Here is a 20,401-nt window from a genome sequence, read left to right as displayed (position 1 = left end):
AAAGGCATGTGTAACAGTCAACGATCTCCCACTAAGAGGTACACTACCCAAAAGTAGCCTCTGAGATCTTTTTCATAGGGCAGCAGGGGAAGCACTTTTATGCCCTCTTGTGGCAATACACAGTGTCTAATTGGACTGCACCTATAATCATTTACATATCTGTCTGAGACATAACTGTATGTTGAGTTGTGTAGCAATCTGAAATTTCTATCTTGGTGCGGTATTTTTTTATTGGATTGAGTGTATATTTAATATCATGCAACTGTTTTTCTGTGTAGCATCCTATACCCCAGCCTTTAAATGTAACATGACCCAACACACCACATGTCCTGGACCCTATTAGTAGTAGCTTTAGCAGTCCATTACACAAGTTGTATCTAGGGTATTGGTATTCAAATACTATAACTGGAAATAAGAATTTACCCCAAATGATGGGGGGGGGGGGGATAAGGATTTATTTATGTTAGTGCTTGATATTTTCCTTTGGGAAGCACTTTCATTTTAGAGTAAAGGATATGATATAAATCTTCAGTAGATATGGGACCTATTCCTATTTTGAGAACAGGAGTCATAGCCACAGAAACTAAAATTATCACATTAATTTACCTGTACATTAAACCCCATTAAAGAAAAATCAAAAATTGGTGTTTTTGGTTGCCTTGCTTCTTCATAATAAATGGAATAACAATCAATCAATAAGTTTTATATACAACAAAATGATACCAATAAAACCAGGGCTCACAGAGCTCTCACCAGATTTGTAAGATGGATAGAGTAAAATTTATAACTTAAAAAACAATGGTGGATTTTCCCCACGCCGAAACAGACTAGAAGTGTTAGTGAGGTAGATATATGTACCCTATACACCAGGGGTAGGGAACCTTTGGCTCTCCAGCTGCTGTGAAACTACAACTCCCAACATGCTCCATTCACTTCCATGGGAGTTCCAAGAACAGCAGAACAAGTATGCATGCTGGGAGTTGTAGTTTTGCAACAGCTGGAGAGCCGAAGGTTCCTTACCCCTGATATAGACTGTGCCATTAAAAATAACAACTCATTCTGTAAAAAAAAAACAAACCCCAAGGCCTCATTTGGTCATGTCAGAATAGCATCTCCTGATCTATACAGACTTCTGTACAGCAGCCTGTTCGGGAGGATGGATGCACATTAGACATTTACTTCATATTCTGTGCATTAAGTACTTCTGGACCTTCCACAGAATCTTATATTAACTTTACTTGTTAAAAACATGTTTGAAAGATTCTTCTATTTGGCAGTCTAACAGACATAAGCATCTAGTACACAGTGCCGTAAATGTATGGTACAGGGATAGCAAAAGAACTGCGCTCACGCCATTAGTATTGAGGGTCAGCTGTAACATACAACTAAAATCCTGCAGCAGCCAAGATGCAAAGTACAGATCTCCGATTCCAGTCATTTAATGTCGTAGATGCTGCAGTCGATAATAACAGGGGTACTTAAGAGGTGTTCCAAAGGATGGGGGCTCCCTCTTTAAGCTCATGGGCATTCCTGCAATGTGATTGTGGGGTACAGAAGGGCTGTAGTGGTTTTCCAAATCTGCCATAAATATGAGTCTATTAAGCCCTGCCAAAGACAGGACCTAATAGACTGCCTGCTAGTAAATCACTTCACTACTGTACTACATAAGCACAGTGTATGGAAGGTAACTAAGAAGATGGATAAGGAGGAGCATTACATTTCGATGGAGCTGCAAGACTAATGTGTCAGTAGATGGCGATGTATGTGTGTTTGGCTGGTGTGTGGGAGAGTATGGCAGGTGTGAACATTCAACATAGCTTGGTGTTTTGCATGAATGTATGGCAAGGTGAGTGCGGCTATGTGTGTGACAATGCCTAAGCCAGCAGTATAGACATTAGGTGCACTGTGTGCTTCAGCTATTGCCATTGCATTATTGGGATAGGTCAAGTAGTTGGCCCTCTGTAAGCCTTGTTGGAACATCCCAAATAAACTGGTGATAGAGTAACCTTCTGGGGCTCTGAGCGGGTGGGCATAGTTAGACATGTGGCTGTGGGTCTGGTATACAGTCCTATGAAAAAGTTTGGGCACCCCTATTAATCTTAATCATTTTTAGTTCTAAATATTTTGGTGTTTGCAACAGCCATTTCAGTTTGATATATCTAATAACTGATGGACACAGTAATATTTCAGGAGTGAAATGAGGTTTATTGTACTAACAGAAAATGCGCAATATGCATTAAACCAAAATTTGACCGGTGCAAAAATATGGGCACCTCAACAGAAAAGTGACATTAATATTTAGTACATGCTCCTTTTGCAAAGATAACAGCCTCTAGTCGCTTCCTGTAGCTTTTAATCAGTTCCTGGATCCTGGATGAAGGTATTTTGGACCATTTCTTTCTACAAAACAATTCAAGTTCAGTTAAGTTTGATGGTCGCCGAACATGGACAGCCCGCTCTCAAATGATCTGAAAACAAAGATTGTTCAACATAGTTGTTCAGGGGAAGGATACAAAACGTTGTCTCAGAGATTTAACCTGTCAGTTTCCACTGTGAGGAACATAGTAAGGAAATGGAAGACCACAGGGACAGTTCTTGTTAAGCCCAGAAGTGGCAGGCCAAGAAAAATATCAGAAAGGCAGAGAAGAAGAATGGTGAGAACAGTCAAGGACAATCCACAGACCACCTCCAAAGAGCTGCAGCATCATCTTGCTGCAGATGGTGTCACTGTGCATCGGTCAACTATACAGCGCACTTTGCACAAATAGAAGCTGTATGGGAGAGTGATGAGAAAGAAGCCGTTTCTGCACGTACGCCACAAATGGAGTTGCCTGAGGTATGAAAAAGCACATTTGGACAAGGCAGCTTCATTTTGGAAACAAAAATTGAGTTGTTTGGTTATAAAAAAAGGCGTTATGCATGGCGTCCAAAAAGAAACAGCATTCCAAGAAAAACACATGCTACCCACTGTAAAATTTGGTGGAGGTTCCATCATGCTTTGGGGCTGTGTGGCCAATGCCGGCATCGGGAATCTTGTTAAAGTTGAGAGTCGCATGGATTCCACTCAGTATCAGCAGATTCTTGAGAATAATGTTCAAGAATCAGTGACGAAGTTGAAGTTACGCCGGGGATGGATATTTCAGCAAGACAATGATCCAAAACACCGCTCCAAATCCTCAGGCATTCATGCAGAGGAACAATTACAATGTTCTGGAATGGCCATCCCAGTCCCCAGACCTGAATATCATTGACCATCTGTGGGATGATTTGAAGCGGGCTGTCCATGCTCGGCGACCATCTAACTTAACTGAACTTGAATTGTTTGTCCAAAATACCTTTATCCAGGATCCAGGAACTGATTAAAAGCTACAGGAAGCGACTAGAGGCTGTTATCTTTGCAAAAGGAGGATCTACTAAATATTAATGTCACTTTTCTGTTGAGGTGCCCATACTTTTGCACCGGTCAAATTTTGGTTTAATGCATATTGCACATTTTCTGTTAGTACAATAAACCTCATTTCAATCCTGAAATATTACTGTGTCCATCAGTTATTAGATATATCAAACTGAAATGGCTGTTGCAAATACCAAAATATTTAGAACTAAAAATGATTAAGATTAATAGGGGTGCCCAAACTTTTTCATAGGACTGTAATGTGTATATTCTCCCTTGTATCCACAGGGCATCAGGACTAGAGTTTGCCAGTTTTGAGACTATAAATACATTACATAATTGTAGCGTGCTTGTATCTAGTTTGTCTATGGCTGATGTTCCCAAGTGACATGACCAAGAAAATGCGCAGAGAATATGTGGTGGAGGAGAAGGAGCCTCTCTCCCCGCAGACATGTTGCAGAATAAGTTGTATTTCTGCAAAGATATTCTAGCAGCTTAACATTACTGTTTCTTTTGACCTGTATTGCATTAATCTGTAATACCTTTTTGTATAGTACTAATGGTCATTACGTTACCATTTTTATGATACAAATAAAGTCTCTGAAGTGCGTTGCTGCTGCGCCTCCACCCATGTTACAAGCCTGTTACCAGGGCTCAGTAGCCAATATAAAAGCCACGTTTCAAGCTAATTTTAAAATGGAGACATGGAAACATTTTAACCACAGTAGTCACACTATATTTTGCAACTTGCTATTTTTAGCACATGAGCCTTTTGGTGAATGTTTGTCATTGTATACTTGCGGACAGATTAAGCATGCTCTTTGCATCTTTAATACTTTATCCCTAAAGTCACATTAATGCAGCTACCAAAGTAATCTGCTTTATCTCTTTATATCTTAATGCAAATGTATTTTAGTATACCGCTGCTGTTATTCTCTATCATCCCATGTAGCCTTCCTTCAAATAGTATTGCTATTTTTTTTTTCAAATAAAATTTAGATTTTTTTGTTAAAATAAACACAAACGGGTTTCTAATTGAATGCATTGTTTTTACGAGGAGACCTTCTACTTCACATATATAGGTTATGCAATAGTAATATATACTACACGTCAGCTATCTGTCCAGTAACTTGTAATGAAGTATTATATTGTGCTGTATGATATTGTCCACTAAAATGGACCATTACAAATGTCTAAACATATATTATTTGTTTTATATATTTACTCAATATTTCTAGCAAAGAAAGCCAAAAACTGTGAACCTCTCCAGAAACTAGGCATTAACCTGACAGGGTAGTAGTATGGTGGCCATACATCAGTGCCGACTGGGGAGCTGGGGGGAATGCTACAATTTTGAAATGATGTATCGAAACCAGAATAATTGAGTTAGACCTCCACGGTAGTTCCAGCACAGTAGTCCTCTGATAATATGCCGGTATTGTAACACACAGGAGGGCCAGGGCTGGTATCACAGGTAATATATCAGATGTGGCCTGCTTTCAGGGGGTCCCTGGGTCCCAAATGTGCACAAAATCTCCTTTTTGATGTCCCCGACTACCCACCCCCACGTGATATCTGACAATGACAACAGACAACCAGGTCTCGGGGGTAGCCGTTGCTCTTTTAATAGCAGGACGAAGTAATACAAATGTACATATGGAGTAATTCTTCACATACAATACAGCGATCTTTGTAGGTAGTGTCCAGTTAGCAGGTGATAGAGCTTGGAGCAGGTATGCTTTGGATAGTTTAATTAATAGTTGCTTGGGTAGTTAAACTTGTATATACTTGTAAAGATGGCCTGTATCAGGGGGTTAGTCCTCAACAAACTGGGTATACGTATGTAGAAAAGCAAATACAAGTGCCAGCAGCGGGAGACCCTCAAATTCTGCCAGACTAGCTATGGGCTTCTTAAATATAGATTTGTCCCAAAGACTTACTTGAATAGAGAGATACGTGTAGAAGTCCCAGATGTATGGACAACCAGGTCTGTCAACTTTAGTGCTTGTAGGCTTGGAGTTTCAGAGGAAAACGCTCTCTGAGGAGAATCTTGAGTACAGAGGAAAAGACATCTCTGTTTGGAGTGCCCGGAGACTTGGCTGCCATTTTCAGCTTTTCATGTGCTGCTAGCTCCACATGTCTTGTCTAGATCTCTTCACATAGAAAAGTTTCCTCAACACCACAGCGGGCCTATCAAGCAAACACAAACTATATACAGGACCGCATATAAAACACCAATACACTGTATATATATAAAAATTATTAAATGTTTTATTATTAATCATACATAAAAAGCATAATCATCAGCAGATGAAGATGGAAAAAGTGTGTACACAGATATGCACCATGAACAATATGGACAACACTAATAGACAGGAGAACTGCATAGAATGTAATAAGGGGTACAAAAAATGTTGATATTAATGTATTTAAATATATATCTCTCAAATAAATGGTGCCAAACCAGCACCAACAGTACCCTTATAATGATGTATATATGAAAATACAACTCCTAAACTAAAAGACTGCAGGGACTAATGGGAACGGATAATTACAATTGCATAACCCAAAAGGAAAGCAACCACACCAACAGCAAAGTACACTTTGATAAAGTATCCTAACTGCAATGGATAATTAGATGTTATTCTACAGAGGGATTTAACATACCTGGGATAATACCAAATTTAGGATAATTATTAAAGGACCAACATCAAAAAATCCCAAATAGCAAATGCTATGGGAAAGGCTAAGATAGCCTATTTAAATAGAGCACATAGAAGTGGTCCAAATAAGTACATAGATACCCCTAGTATAGAAAGATCTACCTCAGAATAAAGGATACACAATTAGACACAATATACCTACAGAGAGTAAGTGAAATAATATATATGCCAGCTGTGGTCATAAGTAAGGAAAAGTCCCATTACCTGCAGTCATGTTGTCCAAGGTGTACTGGTGACACACAGAGCCCTTTGGCCGCGCCTCGACGCGTTTCGCCTACTGCTAGGCTTCCTCAGGAGGCATGAAATGTCATGCAAAAGTGCTCATATTTATATGTACCTTAGTAGTGTATCATTGGTGGTTCAGTGTGTGGAGCGCACCGGCGCCGTGTTGGCATCACGCGAGGCTCCACGTGCATGCGCATCAGCGTCGGCACGTAGTAACGTGCCAATCACCCGACCACAGAGGCACGTGGTCAGGCTTTTTATGTATGATTAATAATAAAACATTTAATAATTTTTATATATATACAGTGTATTGGTGTTTTATATGCGGTCTTGTCTAGATCTCTTCACACAAAGAACCAGACAAAAGGTCCCCAACCCCCTAGAGGGGGCTGTAACTCCTCCTCCTCCAGGCCAGTCAAGGGAGCTTGATTGGTCCTGAAGGTCACCTGCTCATACTGGACATTCCTGTACACTGACAACTCAAATTACAATGGCAGGTGTAGTTCACAAAAACATCCACAAGACGGCGCATTAATAGATCCCCTGTGTGCTGGCTCTGGTAATATATAGAAGGAATGAAGGGGGAGGAAACTCTTTACCTTATATGCAAATGTCCATACCATCTCAGTCTGCAAGGACTATTAAAGGGAATTGGACGAGCAGGACCGGGACATTACAGTATTAGGGACGTATAACTGGCATTGAAATGCATTAGGTGTGTTTTAGTACTCTACTGAGTTAGGTGAATGACTGGTAGTTTAGGTGAGTTATGGAGGAGGAATAAGACACGTACCCCTCTACTACTACCCTGTCAGGTTAATGCCTAGTTTCTGGAGAGGTTCACATGTTATAGATGCTGGATTATATTACTTATATAGCGGTTCATCAAATGAAATGCGCTCTATCTAATAAAGTTCTACATAGTGAGAAGTAAAATGAAATGCTTGAGAAGTAACCACAGGATTTCACCTCTTCCTCCTGCAGACATTTTTGATTGTTGATTTTTTTGTTTTTACTCTTCATCTTCCAAAAGTCATCACTTTATTATTTTCCCATTTACAGAGCTGTGTGGAGCTTAATGTTTGTGGGATAACTTGTACTATGTAGTGGCACCATTTAATATTCTGTACGATATACAGAATGGAGTGGAATTGGAGAAAAATTGCATTTGTGTGACTTTCTTAGGGGTTTTGTTTATGAGCCGTTCATTGTGTAACTAAAAATGACATATGACCTGTATTCTACGGCGATACCAAATTTACATATATTTTCTTTCATTTTAATCATTTAAAAAAGATTCTTGAAGTCACCATATTGTGAGACCCATTATTTTTTCTATATAGTTCAATGTATGGAGATGCCAGATGTACTTGTATTCCATTTTGGGGAATGTCTATTGGTTTGATTGCTTTTTATCCAATTGTTACAGGAGTCAAAACACTGAACTGTGGGTCTTTTAATTTTTCTTCCTCTGTATTCACTGTATAGAAAAATATTTTTATAAATATGTAGGCCAAGCATTTTCGGATACAGGAATATGTAACATGTATGTATTTCACTGTATTTATGTATTTTATAGGTGTTCTAGGGAAAGGGTGGGGTGGTTTGAATTTTTTTTTTTATGTACTGTAATGAACCACAGGGGGTCTGATTACTAATATAATGCATTGTAAAACAGCGGTACTTGTATTATAGACTACATAAAGCAGCCTGTAATACAACTTTATGCCAGACAAGCCTGGAAGCCTTCAAAAGGCAATGGATCGCCGGACTGGGTTCTTGTTGCAGAGCCAGCAATCCACCCCAAAATGGGGGCACCAGTGCATAGTGGCAACTCAGACATCTGTGACCAAGGTGTCGAGAAGGGGGGGGGGGGGGGTTAATGCTTACAATCAGTGTAGTATATCATATATCAGAGACTCTGTGGTTATGATAGTTGCTGAGCTCCTGACGAAGAGAAATTGATCTCCAAACTAGAATATGCAGCTCAAAGAGGGCGCTTACAGGTGGAGATGATGGAGTTGTTCCATGTTCAAGATTTATAAAGATTACAGGTGATTCACAGAGAAAAAACCTGATATCTGTGCAGATACTGTATGAGGACAAGGCTAACGCTTATGACAAGGTGAAGAGAGAAATGGAATGCCAGATGGAAGACGTGAGGATTCAGTTTGAGGAAATCAAGTCTAATTTATGTCTTCAGATTGTAGGTCTTTAAATGCTTTTCCAGTCGCCGTCCCCTGTCCAGTTTCCCCGGGGTTTACGACGGTAGTGTGAACGCCGCTTAAGGCCAGGGCTACACTGTAGACTTTTTGTAGTGCTACTGATTGATATTAACTATTTAGTGACAGTTGTAGCACACATGATTGTACACAACTCGACTCATACAATGCACATAATTCACACAATACATTTATTTTTGCTATAGCTAAGTACTAAAACTCAATTAGTAGTGCTACAAAAAGTCGCAGTGTGCCCTGCCCTAATAGCAATGAATAGACAAATGTGGCTTCCTGTCCCACATAAGACGCTCTGTCAATTGGAAAGTCAAAGTGTTGGTTACATGACACACCTGAAGACAAAAAGGAGAGAATAATTTCTGGTAAGAAAATTACCTTTACTGAAGTGTACATCGAGCACCATTGCAACGAGCCAGAGAATAACACAGTATTATGGCACATAGTGACCCCTTTTATGGGAGGGCTCCTTTAAGAGAAGGCCTTGCTACTCCATATATAAGAGAAGAGAGTATCTACTGTGGTTGGGTACAGTGCTGTTAATATATCTATGGGTGATAGAAGGGAATGTAGAAAACTAAATGTGTCTCCATTACTTTGCTGGAACACCACAATCCCTGCATGTGACATCATTAAAAAGACTCTCTTCAAATCCTGTGATGTCACAGTGTATACAGTAATCTCCTTGTGTGTGCATTGTCCTCGTGCCATGATGTCATATTCAGTATTAGTTTGTTTATTAGTTGAGTGATTTCTGGGATTCTCTGTGAGCTTCTGGTATCTTCTGCATTTGTTTACATGGGCATCTTCCTGTTCTGTTTTCCTACAACTACCATGATGCCTTGAGCCACCCAGAGCTGACTCACACCTCCTCCCTCTCTCCCTCCCCTTCCCTTTCTTACTCACACCCCCTCCCTATTTTCCTAGCTAGCCTGTCCACTACTAGTATTTCTTAACTAACTCAATGCACCCCCGCCCCATCATAGTTACCTGTCTACTTATCCAGACCTTCTGGGCAAAAGACTGCATTTCTTCTGGGCTACTGCCCCAGCTATCTAGGTAAATATGGATTTTTGGGACAATGAGTAATTTATACTTGCAATATAAACCAAAGTTATACATGCTGATGACTATATTCCTGACTCGCAGCTACCCCCGACTTCGTCTGCGGTTTGGCGGTGGCGCAGAACCGCTTATATTTCTTGTCCCCCTATCTGTGCCCCCAGTCTAGTTCATCTGCCTTCAGTTTCTTGTCTCCCCCCATCTCTGCCTCCAGTATGTTGTCCCCCCAATCTCTGCGTCCAGTATGCTGTCCCCCCCCATCTCTGCCCCCAGTATCTTGTCTCCCCCCATCTCTGCCCGCAGTATCTGGCCGCCCCCCTCTCTCTGCCCCCAGTATCTTTTCCCCCCACATCTCCGCCTCCAGCTTCATGTCTCCTCCATCTCTGCTCCCAGTTTCTTCTCTCCCTATCCCTGGCCCCAGCTTCATGTCCCCCCTTCTCCGGCCTCAGTCCACTTCATCTGCCCCCAGTTTCGTGTCCCCCCCATCTCTGCCCCCAGTTTCTTCCCCCCCATCTCTGCCCCCCATTCTCATGGGTGCAGCAGCCTCCTCCTTATCCTCCGTGATGTGTTCAGGTGGCCTGGTATAGGTGCGGCTCCGGGACTATGTGGGCTGCCGCCATCTTCCTCACTGTGTCCCTGGTGAATCGGCACGCCCACATTCAGCCCCCAACTTATGGTGCAGCAGCCCTGGCTCTATAGCCTGCCCACAGCCTGCCATGCACCAATAGGAGGAGCGTGGACAGAGCAGCGCTGGCAGAATGCCAGCTTATATAGCCGAGCCCGAAGGGGTCTTTGGAGGGTGACGGTGGCGATTTGGGGTGAGTGACCCACATTTAAAGTAGCCTATTTGACTTTCGTGGGAAATATGTAGGTGTGTGAAATTTCACCAAAATCCGTTCAGCCGTTTGGCTGTGATTGAGGAACAAACATCCGAACATCCAAACACACAGACACACAAACCCACAAACCCACAAACTTTCACCTTTATAATATTAATAGGATTTTCCTATGTACATAGCTAATGGTCATATTTACTGCAGTGATCAAAATGTTTTATGCTAGTTTGCAGAATGTGACCTTGATATGTCAATACTGAAATACAGTCAATTGAAGAGATTCAAACCAGGCCAATGATAGATCAAATCATTATCATTACTAATAACTAATAATAACAACAAAGCAATTGCACCAAGAACCCATCTAGACAAAGCAGTGTATGGACTATCTCTCCATACTAAACATGTTTAAGAGCATTTCTCACCAGTGGTTTGGACAATTTGCAGATTCTCAATGAATCTGTATGAGTCAAAATCCCCCATATAACCACATCCTGTCTAAGAATTAGCACACTACTGGTAAGCGAGCACTACATGCGGTAGATAATTTATGTAGAGCTAAATAAAGAGAGGTTATATTTAGAAGTCGATAGGACACACCCAGCTAACCTCTAGTGCAAAGCAAAATTAGGTCAAGTCCTCATTATGTATGAAAGGTGATTACATATTACATCCAGTTTTTTCTACTTTATGAAACAGATGGACCTTCTTACACGAACCAAATAGAAACAGAAGAAATTTATGAAAAAAAAAAATCTTCTTAGCTATAAATATGTTTGATTTGATACAGCCAGAAATGTTGTATCCTGTGCAATGCACCAGTAGAACTAAGGAGTTTATAATTCTTCGCTCCATGTTTAAAGCTGTATACTATGTTTTAGTGTAATATGACTTTGAGATGGACTTAAACTCAGTACTAAGAGGATTCCCCCTTTAAAACTAGATACAATCTTAGGCTTAGCGAACCTCAGACCCCCGAGTATGATGATCGGAGGGCTAGAGGTGAGGTTAACATAAAAAACACTGTTACTTACCTCTCCTGGCTCCGGAAGGCTTCAAGCTACTTGTGAGACGTCCCAGACATCATGCGGCCTGGCATGTGTCCTTATGCGTCGCAACGCAAACCACGGCTCAGTGACATCTCTTCCATCATTGAAGATGGCCGACATCAGCAGGGAATACGCCGGAGGCCAGGAGAGGTAAGTAACAGTGTTTTTTGTGTTTGTATCCTGCCCTGGGTCTCTGATTATTATACTCTGGGGTCTAAAAGTTTGCCACGGGGCCCCACCATTTCTAGTTGGGCCACTGCTCACAGTCTATGAATATTGGACTGGTCTGATAGCTACAACTAAGTCTGTGAGCTTCAGGCTAGGTTTAGCACCCTTTAGATGTACCCCCCCCCCCCCCCCCCACACACACACACACAGATGGGTACTGTAGGTAGTTTTTGCAGAATTGTATGAAAGAGAAAAAACAGAGTACACTTTTGAGAGACAAAGTTCAGGACTGGGAACAAGACCTCCTGACCACTGCTCCAGATTTAGGTACTTGTGCCTCCATATATGTGGACGACTATATTACAACTGTTATGAAGATTTGTTCCTTGCTGAATGTTTACCGTTAAGAAACTGTGAGTTGTTCATAGTGTTACCAACTGTCTCCTGAGTCCTTAAAGAGGTTGTCCGGGGAGTTCAATTTGCCTTAATTCATCCAGCAGATTCTTCATCCAGCTCCAAATCTCTGGGTACATCAAGAAGAATCTGCTGGATGACTTAAGGTAAACTTAACTCCTGCACAACCCCTTTAATCCTGCATTTATATCCATCAAGGGCACTCCAACCACCATCAGGCAGAAAACCTAAATACAGGAAGCACCCTGGTATAATCTAGAGGCTCTAATCCAGAGGCAGAGGTCTCGTAGGCTGGTACTGGTGGTAAGAGGGTCTTCTCTTATCTCCTTTCTCTCTGTTATGGAGCAGTGTGTGGGGTGTAACTGGGAAATGATTTGCTGTATATACAACAACATATAGAAAAAAGAAAAGTCAGCTAACAATAAACTGCTTCAAATAACTGAATAAGGGCTCTGTGCACAGACTGATCCAGATTGCAATCCTACAGTGCGTGAAGAAAAACTGTGAATCCTGCACCAAGAACGTTTCCAGCCTGTTAAACTCTTCTTTTATTCCAAAATATTAAAAAAATCCCCCATTTACACATGGAGACACCTGAACCTCTATGTGTGATCCTTGATTAATACATTAGAATAACAGATTTGGAGTCCAGCACCAAAAAAGTTTTCCTTCAGTGATTTGCTGCACCTTTGTAGGGTTTTATCTGGTGCCATTGTTGCCAATGGTCTAAAAGAGGAAAGGATGAGACTGTAGGAGCCATTAGAAGAGGGGAAGGTTGGGGGGCAATGCTGCTACCAATGACGCTGCTCTGTGGTGTTTGGTGCTTCTGCAAAGGTATATTTGGGGTGAGATGTGCTACTCTGTGGTGTTTGCTATAGTTGGACAAATAGTTTGTGTTGCACGGTTACTCTAGGTTCACACTAGCACCACAGTCTCTGTTGTTCGGGCACATCATGGGACCCAAGCGACAGAGAAACTGTGGCTGTAAATGGACACCAGCGGACTCCCTCTATAATGGGGTCTGCCATTTCAAAACTGAAAGCACGGAGAGAAACCTCCTCCATGCAGGATTTCTTTTCTCCGCTGATTTTTGGAGGTTTCTATGAAGTCTTTCCAAGGAACGTCAACCCACCCTGATATGTTCTTGGTGCTGCTGCTGTTCTGTGATGTCTCAGCAGGAATTATGGCTTACATGGTGGTATTTGTGTGGCACAGCTAGGGTGTAATATGTTCTTGTACTGTGATGTTGAGCAGCTTAGAGAAGTATTTTGCGCTGTACAGTGGTATTTGGCTTTTTTTGGGAGGTATTTTCTGCTGGGCACTGGTATTTTACACTGTTCGGATGGTAAGTTATGCTACGGTTAATATGTGCAGTACTGTGGTATTTGGTTGCCAATGGGTATTATGTGTGCAACACAATTGCATTTGTTTAGTATTCCTTGGTAATATTTCTTTGTTGATGAGGTCCTGGCATGACAACAGATTGTGACTGGTGAGGCCCAAGTGAAAAGTTTGATAAACTATGGTCTAGCAGTTTGCTATGAGTTCAGCATTTTAGTTATGTCCCTGTTTACACCTGTATCCCTGGCCTCCGCCTTTACTTCATAGTATAGCATTTAGGAGCATTGTGTAGCATTCTAGGTATAGTAATTGGGGCAGCGCTAAAAGTAGGGGGGGGGGGGTGTTACAATAGAGGCTTGAGATGGCTACTGAAATTATGTTTGGGCATCAAACTCTGCAATTGGCATAGCATTCTGGATTGAAGAAAGGCATAGCTATGGGTTTACACCTGAAACCTCTTAATAACCCCTTTTTAATACGGTTTACCATTGCATTCTTGGCACAGGAAAGTCATAAGAACGATAGTTCTGGACTCCACAAAGGCGATAATCGGGGCTCCGGGATGTATATTAGTAATAAAGCTTATCTAGTACGATTTCTTATTTCCTGGATAACTGGTTTATTACTGCCCTAATCCCCTTACATTACAGCCGCTTTTATTCATATTTTATTCACTTACCTCTCCTGGGCTCCGTAAGGCTTTGGGCCTACTTGGTGACGTCCCGGACATCATGTAGGCTAGGGCTTGTGTCCTTATGCGTCGGGACGCAAACCCGGCTCTTGTGACGTCTCATACATCATTGAATATGTCCAACATCAGCAGGGAGTGCACCGGAGCCCAGGAGAGGTAAGTAATAAAGATGAGCGAGTACTATTCGAAATGGCCGTTTCGAATAGCACGCACCCATAGGAATGAATGGAAGCGGCCGGCACGCTGACTTAGCCGGCGGCCGGCCGCTTAACCCCCTGGGTGCTGGCTGCGTCCATTCATTCCTATGGGTGCATGCTATTCGAAACAGGAGTTTCAAATAGTACTCGCTCATCTCTAGTAAGTAACAGTGTTCTTTATGTTTGTATCCTCCCCTGGGTCTCTGATCATTATACTATATCATTATAATGCTGTGTGCAGGGAACACTATGGGACATAACAGTGTGTGCAGGAATATGTTTGTGTGGGGGGATGGTTGATCAGGGTAGTCAGGAGGGGTCAGTCATGGGGGAGGGACATGTCAAATGTTTGCCTTGGGCCATTCCTAGTTACACTACTGACTTTAGTCCATACTTGCTCTATGACTCTGACTTGCTCTATGACTCTGTGCATAGGATCTGTTTCCATTTCTTCTTCTTTTACTCCATAATACATTACTTTTGCAGGGCAGAACATAAAAATGAATGAACAACAAACACAAGTCAATGGCAGAATTTTGTTTGTTTTTGGACAGAGGTCCCCTTAATTTACCTCTTTCATACCACTGCTCCTGGGTCATAACCTTGAAACTTCTTGAAATGCTGTATATTTTTGGGACCTGATGACCATGGATGACCTAAACCTTTTACCCTGGATGCATTTTAGGAATTTCACTTCTTCTACCGTTGCTTTAAGGTTCCTGTGCCGACCTGAAAAGCTTCTGCAATGTCAGAGTTCTCTGGGCTTGTCCAAAGAGCACCTGAGGAGACATGTTTAAACTCCCTTCCTCCTCAACCAGGTGCCTGCAATTATTTACCTAATTTGGTTTTGTGGTCTGATTCTTTATGTATCACTACAGTCTGATCTCCTGGAAACCAAACTTTGGCTTGTGACCAGTTTACTCTTGTCTTTTGATTCAAACTACGATGTGATGTCTTAAAATACTGACCCTTTGGCTTTCTTACCAGATACTACTTGTCTACTGACTCTGGTCCTGATATGATTTCTTGGAAAACAATCTTTTAACTTGTTAATGGAATATCGCTCATCTCCTGGCTAAGACATCTCTTATTGAACAGGCGACTGGGACAGTACTTTACTGATTCATCCTCCTGATACTGATCATCCTAATAAGATAATAGGGGGGGCTTCTAGTATAGTTTTCAGATAGTGGAACCTTTATTTCCTGTATGGTTTCTGGTGGTGATAACTTAGGTCCTCAAATTCAACAAATTCCATCAAGGTTCACAGGCTCTGGTAAAAACATTTGGGGGTGTGAGCCTATCTTGCAGCACAGTACTGGATTTACCACTGGACTACTGCTCTCTGTTATCAACTAGGTTCAGCTGTTGTTGACATTTGCTCCTGGAACACAAACATAACAATCCAATCTCCTATCCTTACTTTCAGCTACTTGAAAAGATGGCAACACTTATCTACATAGCTTTTCAGAGTTGGAATCATTGAGAATAAATGGGGTCCAGGCAAAACTCCCCACTCACTTGGGAGTTTGATCCATTCAACGGCCCAGTTGTTGGTAGTGTATCAATAGGGACATTCAACATTGCCAAAGGAATTTGCACAACTCTTGTTGCAAATGCTTGTGGTAGAAATCCAATTAGTTTTGTTGCTAGATTGCATGTGGTTTCCTGTGTGTGAAACCGAACCAAAGATTGCAAAATAAGTTGCAATAGATTGAAAGTCTGTAAGTCTGACACAGAGAGGAAATGGCTTCTATTACTAAAAGCGAGCAAGTATGTCATTTGTTCAGGTACCTAAAGGTGAGCCTCTGCATGGAAGGAACTTCGTTCTTAGGGCTCGTTCACACGGGGACAGAGGGGGCGGATTATGGCACAGAATCCATGTCATAATCCACCCCCCTCACAAGGTGGTGTCGCTGAGCCGCGGCATCCAGCACCCTCCGGACTAGGCCCATTTATTTTGGGCCTACTCCAGAGCGGGAAGCTGCGACTGACAGTCGCGGCAGGCGTATTTTGGTCCCGATGTCAAAATCAGGACCAAAATACGCTATTTTATGCCCGTGTGAACTAGGCCTTAGTCTGAAGTTTCAATAAATAATTGAGGTTGGGGGTCAGAGTCAACTCCTTGTTTTAGTTCCTCAGTAGTCATTGCCCTTGGTGTGTAACACCAACATTTACATGCTTCTAAACTAAGATAGTTGCTGGCATGTCATTCTTGGTAATACGTCTTGAAAAATAGTCTGCAGGATTTTCTGCTTGCTCCTCATATGTTAAATGGAAGTTCTGTAGCCAAAGTATCCAGCCTTCAAGTTGTAGGGGAGGCTTAGTGCAATGCATATGGAAGATTGGAGTGTGTGGTTTGTGGCCACTGTGAACTGATGACTAAACACGTAGATGCAAATAAAGGCAACCTCACACAATAGCAAGAGCTTCTCTGCAGGGGATACCAAAGGAACTCACATTGGAATACCAAGTTGCACAGTCATTGTGCACTTTGTTCCATGCATTGCTCCATGGCTCTATCTATTGCATATGTTTCCACCTTTATTTCTCCTCTCTGACACTTCACTGTCGCTGGACAAAAAAAGGAAAATTACCAAACACAATTGGAGAACAGTTAAAAAAAAACACAAGTGGAGAATATTCACAACAGTTATAAAATCTACAGTGGGGTAAACTTGGAACATTGGCAACAGGTGCCAAAGAATAAGTCCATTCCTGGCAACAAGCATGTAGGCAGCAATCAATGAGGGAGATTGCAGACTCCAAGGTGCTAGGAGGTGGATGAGGGACAATGATGTCCTAATAGCATCTGATAAGTCCATTAGTTGCCCAATAGTTCTTATCTGTATGTCAATTCTGCCACTTGTTTATGATCAGGGTTATCATAAGACATCATACGATGGAAAAGAAGGAATTTATGAAAGCTAGTATCTATTTCTTAAAGGACCCGTTATATACAGTAAGATGTGTAGAGCAGAAACAGCTGAGCAGATTGATGCATAGGGTTGTAGAAGAACATAACCTGTCATTTATTCACTGAGATCTTTGTTCTTTCTGTGTTGAGAAGTCAGGGAGGCGGAGCTATTTGTCATTGACTAATTATTCCAGGGTTCATCTTTGCTCAAGTAGATGTCAGTTCTGCTTTCCCTTATGCACCATTATTATTAAGGGGCCTGTGCTGTTTTTGGTGCAGTGTTTGTTTCCTTTTTTGGGGGCCAAAACCACTGCATGTAGGTGTTATGTTATATATAGTAACTATAGACAGTACATCCTTCACTGCAGTATCCTGTGTGTATGGTGTTTGTCTCTGCTATTTTCACCATAGGATTCTTTGTCGAAAAATTTAATGTTTCTGCCATTAAAAATACAGAAAAAAATGTGCAAAGAAGTCCATAGGAATATGCTGCTGAATTTCTATCAGGGAAATTTAACAAGCTGCAGTGGCAAAAAGCACCCAAAATTCAATGGTTTTTGCAGTAGCTCGCCTGCAGGGGTCATTGTTGGTCTCATGAAGTTTTCAAACTTTGCATGGAATAGGCTGAAAGCTGCGAGTGAAGCCCCAGCAATAACCAACATCATACTGCGATGCTGGTTTTATCACTTTATCAGCACCACGAGGATGAGATTTATTTAAAGGGGTTGTCCACTTTCAGACCAATTTTGAGAGACAAATGTTATGGTTTGTATGATAAAAAGTTGTACAATTTTCCAATATACTTTCTGTATCAGTTCCTCACAGTTTTCTAGATCTCTGCTTTCTGTCATTCATTCTGTTACTTCTAGTGGATAAAAGTCTGACCATGGTCATGTGATTTACCACTGAACCTCTGAATTTCCCTATCATGGGACCAGTGGCGTAACTAGGAATGGCGGGGCCCCGTGGTGAACTTTTGACTTGGGGGCCTCCCCCCCAACCGACACCGACGCCGAAGACCTTGACTGACCCCCTCCTCGGCACTCTATTATGTCCCTTAGTAAGCCCTGCACACAGTATTATGTCCCTTAGTGGCCCCTGCACACAGTATTATCCCCAATAGTGGCCCCTGCACACAGTATTATCCCCAATAGTGGCCCCTGCACACAGTATTATCCCCAATAGTGGCCCCTGCACACAGTATTATCCCCAATAGTGGCCCCTGCACACAGTATTATGTCCCTTAGTGGCCCCTGCACACAGTATTATCCCCAATAGTGGCCCCTGCACACAGTATTATCCCCAATAGTGGCCCCTGCACACAGTATTATCCCCAATAGTGGCCCCTGCACACAGTATTATCCCCCATAGTGTCCCCTGCACACACTATTATGTCCCTTAGTGGCCCCTGCACACAGTATTATCCCCAATAGTGGCCCCTGCACACAGTATTATCCCCAATAGTGTCCCCTGCACACAGTATTATCCCCCATAGTGGCCCCTGCACACAGTATTATGCTCCACCGTGGACACCCATAAACAATTATTATACTCTGGGGTCTTTTCAGACCCCAGAGTATAATAATCAGAGACCCGGGGGAATAAAAACATTAAAAAAAACAGTTGCTTACCTGTCCCCCGGTTCCTATGCTGTCGCCCGCCGCTCTCATCCTTCTTTAATGACGTCGGACGTCACATGGCCCGGGAAGCAGGCCGGGTTCATGTGACGTCAGACAAGAAGGAAGGAGGCCTGGCAGGATCATGGAGAGGTAAGTAACAGTATTTTTTATGTTCCCTTACCTCTCCCGGTCCGCCGATCATTATACTCGGGGGTCTGCAGAGTATAATGATAGTATTTGTGGAGCCCGCTGTGTCACTTGCCGATCCGGCCCAGCCAGGATCGGCAAGTGAATAGGGCCCGTAACGGCCTGTTAAAATTTTTTTTTAAAAAAATGCAGCGGTAGCGGCTGTCACCGGGCCCCCTAATGGCCCGGGCCCTGTGGCAGCCGCCTCCGCTGCCTCTACGGTAGTTACGCCCCTGGGTGGGACAATTAAAGGATTGTCTTATCTTATCTAATACTCCACGTTGAGGAAAAACAGCTTTTTTTGCTACAGATTTTCCTGCAGTTTTTTGAGCCAAAGCCAAGAATGGCTACAAAAGGAATAGGATATATATAAGAAGCTCTTACACTTCTCCTCAATCCACAGCTTTGACTCAAAATATGCAATAATGTTTTCCAGCAGTGGGTTTCTTTGCAAGTTTGCAGCGTTTTCCTCTGCAGACTTTCTACCCCTATTCTACCTACATGGAAAACACCAGCGTATCTGTAGGTATAAATGACAGGTTGCAATATTAAAAAACAGCAAAGTTTTTGCAAACGGGATTACAGATTTTTTTCTGCAATGTGCGGATGGAATTAGCCAGGTACTGTAAAACATTTTCGCAACGTCAGGCCCCGGCCTAAGGGTGTTTTGCACATATCAAGTCTTTCATGCTTTCTATTCTGGGTATGATATTATCTCTCCAAACATTTTGATCATTTCTTGTCATTTGACAATGATTGTTATTTTTACATTTGTTTTCTCTGTATCTATACTATGAGATGTTCAGCACTTCCTTTACTTTCTAATTTGAGAACACAGGTTGCTATCATCTCCATAGTTTATATACAGTATATCTTGCTTGAACTAGTTGTACCTGCACATGAGTGCAAATCACTTCAAAATGGAATGGGTGTAAGATACATGGACAAGTATATCATTGTGTAGCATTGTCTGTGGATATAAGATGCCGTATACTAGTATGTGAATGGGCATGCTCAACATTTCTTTTTTTTGTTCAATTAAAAATATTTTAAATCCTATCCTTAAATGTGAAAGTTTGTGTGTTTGGATGTTTGTTACTCGATCACGCAAAAACAGCTGAATGGATTTGGATGTAAGAGCTAGTTCACACATGAACTGCCCGCGCGGGTTTTGACACCCGCCTGCCGCGACCATCGCGGTCGCGGCTTTTCCCTCCGCTGTCGGCTCAAATGAATGAGCCAACATAGGAGGGTGCTGCCGGGGGCGGAAGCCGCGCGGCTTCTGCCTGAAGATAGGGCAGGTCGCTTCTTTTCTCCGCTAGCGGCAGCCCGCTGCTAGCGG

At 42.2% G+C, this 20,401-nt stretch overlaps 1 protein-coding gene across 3 annotated transcripts in view; it reads left to right on the top strand.

Annotated features, from left to right (window-relative positions):
- LOC142184476 (diacylglycerol kinase eta-like) overlaps positions 1-20,401 on the top strand; it is a 117,138-nt gene that overhangs the window by 24,763 nt on the left and 71,974 nt on the right. The gene's annotated exons all lie outside the window — the stretch shown is intronic.

The sequence above is a fragment of the Leptodactylus fuscus genome, chromosome 11 (assembly GCF_031893055.1).
Source record: "Leptodactylus fuscus isolate aLepFus1 chromosome 11, aLepFus1.hap2, whole genome shotgun sequence".
In the NCBI taxonomy this organism is placed as follows: domain Eukaryota; kingdom Metazoa; phylum Chordata; class Amphibia; order Anura; family Leptodactylidae; genus Leptodactylus; species Leptodactylus fuscus.
Note: the sequence above shows the minus strand (reverse complement) of the source record. Positions and strands in the feature narration are given on the sequence as shown.